Below are 9,845 nucleotides of genomic sequence, written 5' to 3'. Positions count from 1 at the left end.
TGAGTGGCTCTCTCACTGTTTTTTCACATTCAAGGCTTCTCTATTACAAAACGCTGCGATATTTAAGGTTCAAGGCTTCTCCTGAATGTTGATTTTACACCAAAGGCATCACTTTTACGGGACGACAGGAAGTTATCAACATGAGCAGCACATCCGCATGCACATTGTTAATGCATGCAGGCTCTCTATGGTGGCTCTCCTGCGAATAGTATTTTCTGGAGTTCAGAACAAGTCTTGCAGTGGATGATTAGGGCATGGAAACCATGTGCAGCTATTATGGAAAGGAACATCTCGAAGCACACACCGGGGACTGATCCCAAGAATTTCTCCGTGTGCAGACAGCGCTTTCAGCTGCGTAGCTGTTAGGCAGCTTTAGCCACGGCAGGAGCAGGGATGCAAGAGAAATGTAGATGACTCAGCCAAGATGCTTCGATAGTGTCGTAAACGCCCTTTGTGAACGGGGACGGCGGCCTAAAAGCTCACTAGTTTCTACGTTCTCCATGGACTCGGCGCTACAGAGGGGGCCATCACATGGTGTCGTCCCTCTTCCTACTAAGATTTTTGGCAAGTCTCAGGCCTTCAAAACAATTTTAGATTGGAAGACAATATGACTTCTATTTAGCCGAGAACCGTGGTCAGATACACTGTAAAGTTCAGCCTATCGAGATAATGATGTCTGTGAAAATGTGTTGTTTGGTTTAAGCCTAAACAGAAATTCAAAACATGATGCCTAAAGTGTCTGAGGGAAGAAACAAGTCAGGGGCTCAACGTCTTCTCCTTTCTGTGTGGGGACAGATGTCAAGGATTGGCTGCTTCTCCATATTATTAACTTCAGTAAGGATTGCCCAGTAGGTAGAGCAGATGAGTTGGAGGGGAAACATGGAGCTCATAGAGCTTTGTGATTGGGATGGAACCCTTGTGTAGAAATTTGCATGAGTGCTTTCTGGAAGTTTACCAGCTTGATGGACAGGGAGGAGTGGAGAAACTTGGTCTTCTCATTCAGACTGTGGTACTGACTCTGTTTACGAGTGGGTTACATTTGAGACCCTAATCTGAGTGTGACTTCACGCTGGCATTGGTCTTGCCTGGGGGCCTGTGGTGAGGACTTAGCTGTACTGACAGTTTAGATCTTAGTCAAACAACTCGCTGTGCTAAGGGCAATCTTATTCGTGTCAGGTCTGCCGCCTTGACATTTGATGTCCTTGTGCACACTACTGTAAGTAGGCTGTTTATATTTTCTTATTGGCAAAGTTACGTAGCGCTCTATATGAAAATCACTGGCTGTGCTGTGTGCAGTCTGTGGCTAGTTTGCATTGTTGTCTGCCATTGTAGAGGGGCAGCTATATGTTAACAGCGCGTAGCGTTGCTCAGTTGGAGGTGAGCCGCCAGCAGTGGTGGATGTGGGGAGAGAGATGGCGGAGGTTTGATAATCTGTAAGACTGGATGTCAATTATGAATAGTAAGGTAAATACATTGTTTGTTCTCTATTAATATCTTTCATTTGCTAACTATCTCTATCAGTAGTTAGTGCCTTCCGTAGTTTGAATCTTTTATTTAGCTGGCAGTAGTGGCGCTCGCTGTATTGCAGTAGTTCGAGTAACGAAGATTTTTGTGAGGTAAGTGATTTCTGAAAGGTATAGTTTAATGTTACTCAGGGATTTTTTGATAGATTGCGTTGCGCTAAAAACATTGTGTGTCAGGTTAAGCACAGTCTTGTATAAATTGCTCTAAGGGGACGTTTCATATGTCGACCCTTAGCCTAGGATACCTCACTGGAATCTTCTGATTTTTTTTCTTGTAGTTTGTGTATTTAGTGTAGCTTTTGTTTATTGCTAGCGCGTAATTGTAGAGAGAATCTCCTTTGTAGTTGCAGTCTTTCATTGTTGTACTGTAAAACAGTTGTGGCATGCATGTAGATTTGCACCAAGTATTTCGCAGCTGCCCTTGTAATTAACTACATATTATTTTCAGTGCTATGTTAATGTGTTCTCTTATTTTTGCTATTCAAATTGTGCTTTTCTGTGTTATCGTGTGAAATATTGTGACAATAATGGCGTGTGAAAAACGTAACACTCGGCTCCAAAGTAAAATGAGAAATGACAGTGAAGACGAAAGCAGTGTGTTGGCCCCACCATGTAATGAATTAACTAATATTCAAAGTAGTAATTTGGTAACTGTGCATAGGGAAATGGAGCGGGCGGCAAATAATGGTGTAGACAGTCAAACAGGTAGTGAACAGGGAAGCATTATCGATCGATCGGTCGGCAACAGCTCGCCTCAGGAATCCGAAATGACAGGACACAATCTTGCAAATGCTGTAGATTCAGGTTTTGCGTCCTCACCGTTTTCTCAAATAAGTCAAGACACATTTTCAGCTTGTCAAAATGTGAATGTTGCCGGTGCAAATGCACTGCCGAAAAGAGTAGAGGAACAGATTCCAGACACTAATGCATTGTTATTACAACTAATGCAACAAATGGAACAAAATCAGAGACAAACACAGCAAAAGCTGCAAAAGTTAGACACAATGGAACAACACCAGAAACAAACACAGCAACAGTTACACACAATGGAACAAAATCAGAGACAAACACAGCAAAAGCTTCAAAAGTTAGACACCACGCTTGAACAAACACGTGAAGATTTAACTACTGAGTTACATAACATTGAATCGAAATGTCAAAAAGTCTGTAATGACGTAAAAACACCAATTTGTGAGCATTTTCAGCCTATTTTTTCGCGGCATGAAAATGCATTACAGAATAATGAAGCAGCCATAAAAGAACTGCAAACTATTGTTCATGAAAATCATGAGACCTTGCAAGCTAAAATGGACTCAGTTGCATCTACCGATTCGGTTACGCAACTTGCAAAAACTCAGGAAAACTTAAAGGACACAGTAGAAAGACACATGGGGGAAATTAGTTCATTATCAGAGAAAGTAGCCGAACTTTCGGATCAGGTCACTAACTTATCTACAAAGGTAGATGATGATCTGAATGACACAAGACCCGTAGCCTTCACTGACACAGAAGAGTATGAACAAATTAGAAAATTCAAACAAAATCAAAATCAAATCAATACACAGTACAAAAGAGAAATCCGGGAAGTACAAGATCAGCTGACACAGGTAATACAAGAATTACATATTTCAGAGGATACTCGCGCTCCAACACGGGAAGAGGAACTTAGAAATATGGAAAAGCCACAAAATAATAGCACAGGGCATTTCGATAATTATGAAAGAAATTGGCAAGGTACACCGAATTTTGAGATGGAACCGCCGACACGACGTGACAATGACCGACATGCTACTCGCCGACACGATGATTTTGACTATAAGCTGTTCATTACTACACGTAAATTCAAAACATTTAAGAATTCTGGCAACGACATTCATCCACAAGCATGGCTCCATCAATTCTCTCATTGTTTCCCTCCCAACTGGTCATTGGAGCACAGGTTAGAATTTATGTGTGGCTACTTAGAGAATGAACCAGCTGTAAGAATGTGATCGGTCATTCACGATTGCCACAGTGAAGGAGAATTTTACCATGCCTTCCTCTCAGCATATTGGTCTCAAGCCACACAAGACCGCGTAAAACATAGCATCATGATGATGAAACACTTTGAACAATCTGAATTTTCCAGTCTTGTCAAATATTTTGAAGACATGTTGCACAAGAATCAGTACCTGTCAAACCCATACAGCCCCTCAGATCTCATCCGCATTTGATTAATCAAACTGCCTGAACATTTACGACATATTATTTTGGCAGGACGTTGCAAAGACGACATTGAAGCTTTTCAGGGACTCTTACAAGAATTAGAAATTGACACAGACAGTTGCGGGATGCGAAAGCAGGAAAACAATCACTACAGGTCACATCCGTCACAATTCCGTGACGACAGAAACGATAACTGGACGCGACAAGGCTATTCTCACCACACAAATCGTGACCAAAATAGACACCACCCGTATGAGAACCGTTGGCAGAGTAGTCATAACTACAGGGAAAGATCATCTCTCCGCAGTAATGACTATCACAGAGACAATCAGAGAAACAGACAATATGGGAACCAAAATAATTATTATCAAGGGAGACAGAATAACTTTAGACGCAACGGTCCAGCGCGCAGTTACGATTCAGGGAGAAATTCTCCACCACGTGACCGACAAGAAAGAAACTATCGAATCTACCGACATGATGACAGACGATATGATCGTAATGACATACCTGAATTGCATCAGAACTGGCGAGATTTAAACAGAGCAGAGCACTCTCGTCACAATGAATTTGTAGAAGTTAGGTCTCCAAATCCCAATAACGACGCACGCCAACAAAGAGACAATAGGCAATGACTCACTCCGCTGGCAGCCACAATACGTACTTATGAAACTGACGACGCAGCTGCCGTAGCTAGTAATTATGTAAAAATGGAAGACATTAGGGACATCTTACTCCAGGAACACGACGTAAAACATAACAACATTGCATATCCTGTGATTCATATTACTGTAAATGACGTAAAATTTACGGCAGTACTTGACTCTGGCAGTCCCATTTCAGTAATTAGTGAAACAGCTTTTTTTTTTTTTTTATAAACAGCCTACTTACATAATGATATTTTTATGCTTTGCTTTTCATAGTTGCTTATTTCATTTGATATCTGGTTTCCAGCTGTGTTGCAGCATTGCTTTTATGAAATGAAATGCATTTGCTAATGTGAACACTTTGTGTCAACAGATCTATTAAATAATTATTTTATGATTCACATTCTTTAAAAAAGGAGCACTTGGAAAGGAAAGAACAATAAGAAGGAGCTAGTAACAGTAACACATAATTTTCTTTTCAAGTACATGGTAATATTTCTTTTTACAATCAGTTGTTGTGGTGCACCACTTTAATTACATAGACATTAAGATGTGAATATATATTTTCCTTTTCTGCATTGTTGTTTTTACTGTAATATTTTTTCTGCTTGAGCTTTGTCATGTTTAGAGATAAGTTGCTGCTGCTGTTTGCCAGGCATAGTTCTACTAAATTTCACTTTGTATTACTCTGTTGAGCTAGTTTTACTATTGATTTATTTTTATTGTTGCTGCACATTGGCTCATATTATTTGTAATGTTGCATTGCTTGGTAATTTAGATTTACTGTAGCTTGCTTTGCGATTTTCCATTTTTTTGTCATTGCTGTTTGTGATAATTTGTTATGTTCTGCTGCATTGCCTCGTCCCTTAGTTTAGCATCTGAGCTCAGTAGATTTAAGTTAGCTTAAGAGGGGGTAGACTATATAAGAAACTGACTATGGAGAATAGGTAAAGAATGCAATGCGAAGTTATATGAAAAAGATTTGGGCCCCAATGAGTATTGTACAATCAGAAATAATTATTTTGAAAGAAATATGAATAGAATACAGGAAGGAGGTATAGATAGGACTTTTTGGGAATGATGATGAACGAAGGGAGATCTCCAAGAAGCAAAGAAAGTTTTGTTTGCAAAATACTGCAATGAAACAAACCCTGTCCTTTCCTTTTGTGTTATCCCACTATGTGTTTGGGTACCCGTGTGTATTTGTGTTTTTCCTGTCTTTATGTGTTTAGCTGATGAGAGCTATGTTGTAGAATTTTTCTAATACTCTGTTATTTTCTTTGTAAAGATGCTTAGACATTATTTATAGATGCTTAGACATTATTTATTCTGTTTTGTTTTAATGCTCATGTGTGAAGTTGACGTTTCAAAAGTGATTCTGATCTTTTATTTTTGTACTCATGTCATCATTCCTGCAACACTGATGTATATGTTTATTTCTATTCTTTTGTAAAGCCCCTATTACTACAAATATTATCTGTATTGTTATGTTTTTAATGATGTATTTTGTATCTTTGTAATTGTATTCTTATGTTATATAATTGTAATTGACACCAGTTCATCATATTATTAACTTGTAAGCATTCATTTCACTGCACACGTTTCTGTTGGTCACAGTAATGCACAATATGTGAGAAGCTGAGTCTGTTGTGTTTGCATGTGTGTTAATAATTCAGCAAGGGACTGGATAACAACATTGCTGGTTCTAAGGACAATTCCAAAAACTTTGTGAGTACACAAGTGGTGGTTTATGGACTTGCTATCTTCTCTGCAAGACTCTTCGATGGTGATTGTGCACCTGCACAGTCGCAGCAGATGGCTGCTGGCCATCTCTACAAGGACTACAGTGGGTCTACACCTTTGATGACCCACCAATACCATTATCTCTACAAGGACTACAGTGGGTCTACACCTTTGCTGACTCACCAATACCATTATTTCTACAAGGACTGCAATGGGTCTGCACCTCTGGCGGCCCACCAATACCGTAATCTCTACCAGGACTACAGTGGGTCTACTCTGTGATGACCTACCTACCAATATTATTCAAAACTTCGACTGACTCTGCTGTGGGTTTACTCTGTTGTGGCCCATTACCTGTCTGCATGTCAAGAGTCAGCACTGTCTTTCTGTTGGAAGGAGAACACCACTTCTTCAAGACTGCATGGAAATCCGCTACTTCTGTGTGCAATTTCTTTTACTAATGAGACTTTGTGAAAATCAAAAACTGTAATTACTATTATGATGAATGATCAGGACTGTCTTTATGGACTGTGAGAAAATTTTAGCTTTTGACCAACATTGTATCAATAAGTGTGTGCATTGGATATCTTTGTTAGTGTAATTATGAAAAATTTTATCAAATCATTATTGGCCACTGGCCAAAACAATTTGTAAATTTTTTTGTGGGGAGCATGGGGGCTATGTAAGTAGGCTGTTTATGTTTTCTTATTGGCAACGTTACGTAGCGCTCTGTACGAAAATCACTGGCTGTGCTGTGTGCAGTCTGTGGCTAGTTTGCATTGTTGTCTGCCATTGTAGTGTTGGGCAGCGGCAGCTGGATGTGAACAGCGCGTAGCATTGCGCAGTTGGAGGTGAGCCGCCAGCAGTGGTGGATGTGGGGAGAGAGATAGCGGAGTTTTGTAATTTGTCATGAAGTGCTATATATATTATGACTATTAAGGTAAATACATTGTTTGTTCTCTATTAATATCTTTCATTTGCTAACTATCCCTATCAGTAGTTAGTGCCTTCCATAGTTTGAATCTTTTATTTAGCTGGCAGTAGTGGCGCTCGCTGTATTGCAGTAGTTCTAGTAATGAAGATTTTTGTGAGGTAAGTGATTTCTGAAAGGTATAGTTTAATGTTACTCAGGGCCATTCTTTTGCAGGGATCTTTGATAGTCAGATTGCGTTGCGCTAAAAATATTGTGTGTCAGTTTAAGCACAATCTCGTGTACAATTCTTGAAAGGGGACGTTTCAGATGTAAGGTAGCCTCACCAAGATTATCATTAGTCGCTCATCAGATTGTCACTAGTCCGAGTTACCATAATATGATCTGAATGAAACTCTTGGCAACCTTTTTCTTACCTCGCAAAAATGTTTTTGGTGTGACCTACTCAGAGGTCGTTTCCTGGAGCACTGTCTGTCACTGGCCCTAGTGTTTTATTTTATTATTGTATTATTAAGTTACCATCGTTTTTCTCACCTGTTTGGTGATCTGTTGTTTGTTTTTTCAAATTAACTTTTGATATGCCATTCGCCGTTTGACAGTATATTTGTTAATTTTTTTTATAATTGTCATGTTGGCGTTAAAAGACCTTCACCCATGATAGTGGTTACTTGCTTTAAAATTATGATTGAGACCACGTTGGCTTGTTTTCAAAAATTATTTGAGCCTATATTTTATGTATGTTTGCTAATTTTTTTTAATAATTGCTCTTTTGGGCGTTAAAGTCCTTCTGCCGTGATAGTGGTTTCTTGCCTTAAAATTCTGATTGCGACCACATTGGCTTGTTTTCAAAAATTATTTGCTGCCGGAATTTTATGTATGTCTGCTAAACTTTTTTTAAATATTTGATATTTTAGCCCTTTGCATCCCATAACTCCGTCTAAACTAAAACACCTGGCGGCAGCCGATTTAATGGGTCCTCCTGTTCACAGGTAGAGGATAGACTTACAGCCTGGTAGTAGTGATCACACACACCCCCCGAGAATGGCAACCGCACAGAGAGTGAGCATAGCCTTCTGCGAAGATTATCTCCTGCTACGGACCCCAGATGCTGTCAGAGAGATAGAAAGCTGTGTTCAGAAAACACGGGATTAAACCGATATACGCATCTACACGGCATCCCGAATTGTCCCTAGCAGAAAGTATAACGAAAAGCCTGGAACCCCTTTGCTGTATATATTGCGTACAACGACATGCCATCTGGAATGTTTTCCTACGCGACTTACAGGTCGTGATGAACGAATCGCCACCGGCGGTCACTAAGCACCAGTGACTGTTCTCAAGAACAGGCAACTCAAGATCTAATCTGTGAAATCATAGACCCAAGAACCCGAGCGTAAAACAAGCAAGTTGTTAACCCGGCCCTCAGGGGGCAGCCTGAGGCAGGATGAAATGAGACGAGATCTGGGATAGAAAGGCACGAGTAAGAGAATTCCGTGCTGGTCAAAAGGTGGTGTAGTTTCTGTCTGTCTTACAGACAGAAACAGCTGAGTAACAAACTCTACCCTGTCTACCGTGGACTTGTCCAAATCGCCAGGATTACCCACATAATCAAAACAGAACTCGAAACCTTGAAATCAAGGAATTCTCTTTCTGTTCACCAATCTGTCGTGGGAAAGCTTTTGTAGAATAGATGTTTTATAATAGGAATTCTCTTCCTGTTTACCAATCTGTCGTGGGAAAGCTTTTGTAGAATAGGTGTTTTATAATAGTTTAATTAGGTTATAATCAATTTGTACACACACCTTCAATGGATTAGAAATTTCCAGAAGACATTGTGTAGCGTAATCTAGATTATCCATTTACTGAATTTCTGTAAATGATGTATTTCTGATTGTCGTTTATTAGCTTATGGTACAACTCCTTGAAGAACGTGGTCAAATTAGTAGCGTGATTGTTACATCATATGGACACGTTGACTGCTTGCTTGCAAATCAAAGTCTGGACTAAACAGTTATTCGTCGTAAGTGCCAGCTCCTCATGTGAACCGACACTTTTTTTGTTGTATAATAACCTATGTAGACTGACTAACCTAATCTCAGGGCCTAACCAGCAATTGCCTGTGTGATAAGTAACCATTATGTCTTTGGACCGCACTGCCGTTATCCATCATCAAGCTCCAAGGAGTGTAGGAATGTCAGTCAGGAAAACATCGCACTATCAACATCAAATTCAGCTGTATAATTCTCGTAGCAGTGTCCTCCATAATATCACTATTGCTTGTGAGAGTATTTCTTTCTTATTCCCGCGATACCTGGTGCACTGCCCAAGAGCCGAGCGTATGGTGCTTTCCGCTATTAGCGATGACGAGATTGCGACCAAGCCACTGCGCATGTTTGTCTCGATTTTCGGGCGTGCTATGAATGGTGTTAACTGCCCACACGAAGCCTATCTTGAGGTCTTTGTGTTTTCTTGGCGCTATGAGAGCTCCATAAGCTAAATGCCTTATGAGGCGTGAGCATGTACAATGCGACTCACGATGGTGTGGTGTACTTCAGGTTTAAGAAAAGGAGGACAGTGCTAAGAAGAGGACCATTGGTGATGATGAGGAGCAACGTACGTCAGAGAACTAACTTACCTTTCTGTACTTCATTAAAGCGGCGATCCAAGAAGGAAAAATTGGAGGCATTTTTGTAACACATGTAAGCAGGAAATAGTAACATTTGTAAGTTTCATGTGCGAATTCTGGAGCAGTTCTCAGGAGACAGAGAATCTACGAAGATGAATAGAAGTGTGGTT

This window comes from Schistocerca cancellata, chromosome 1 (genome assembly GCF_023864275.1).
Source record: "Schistocerca cancellata isolate TAMUIC-IGC-003103 chromosome 1, iqSchCanc2.1, whole genome shotgun sequence".
Classification (NCBI taxonomy): domain Eukaryota; kingdom Metazoa; phylum Arthropoda; class Insecta; order Orthoptera; family Acrididae; genus Schistocerca; species Schistocerca cancellata.
This window is presented reverse-complemented; position numbering follows the sequence as displayed.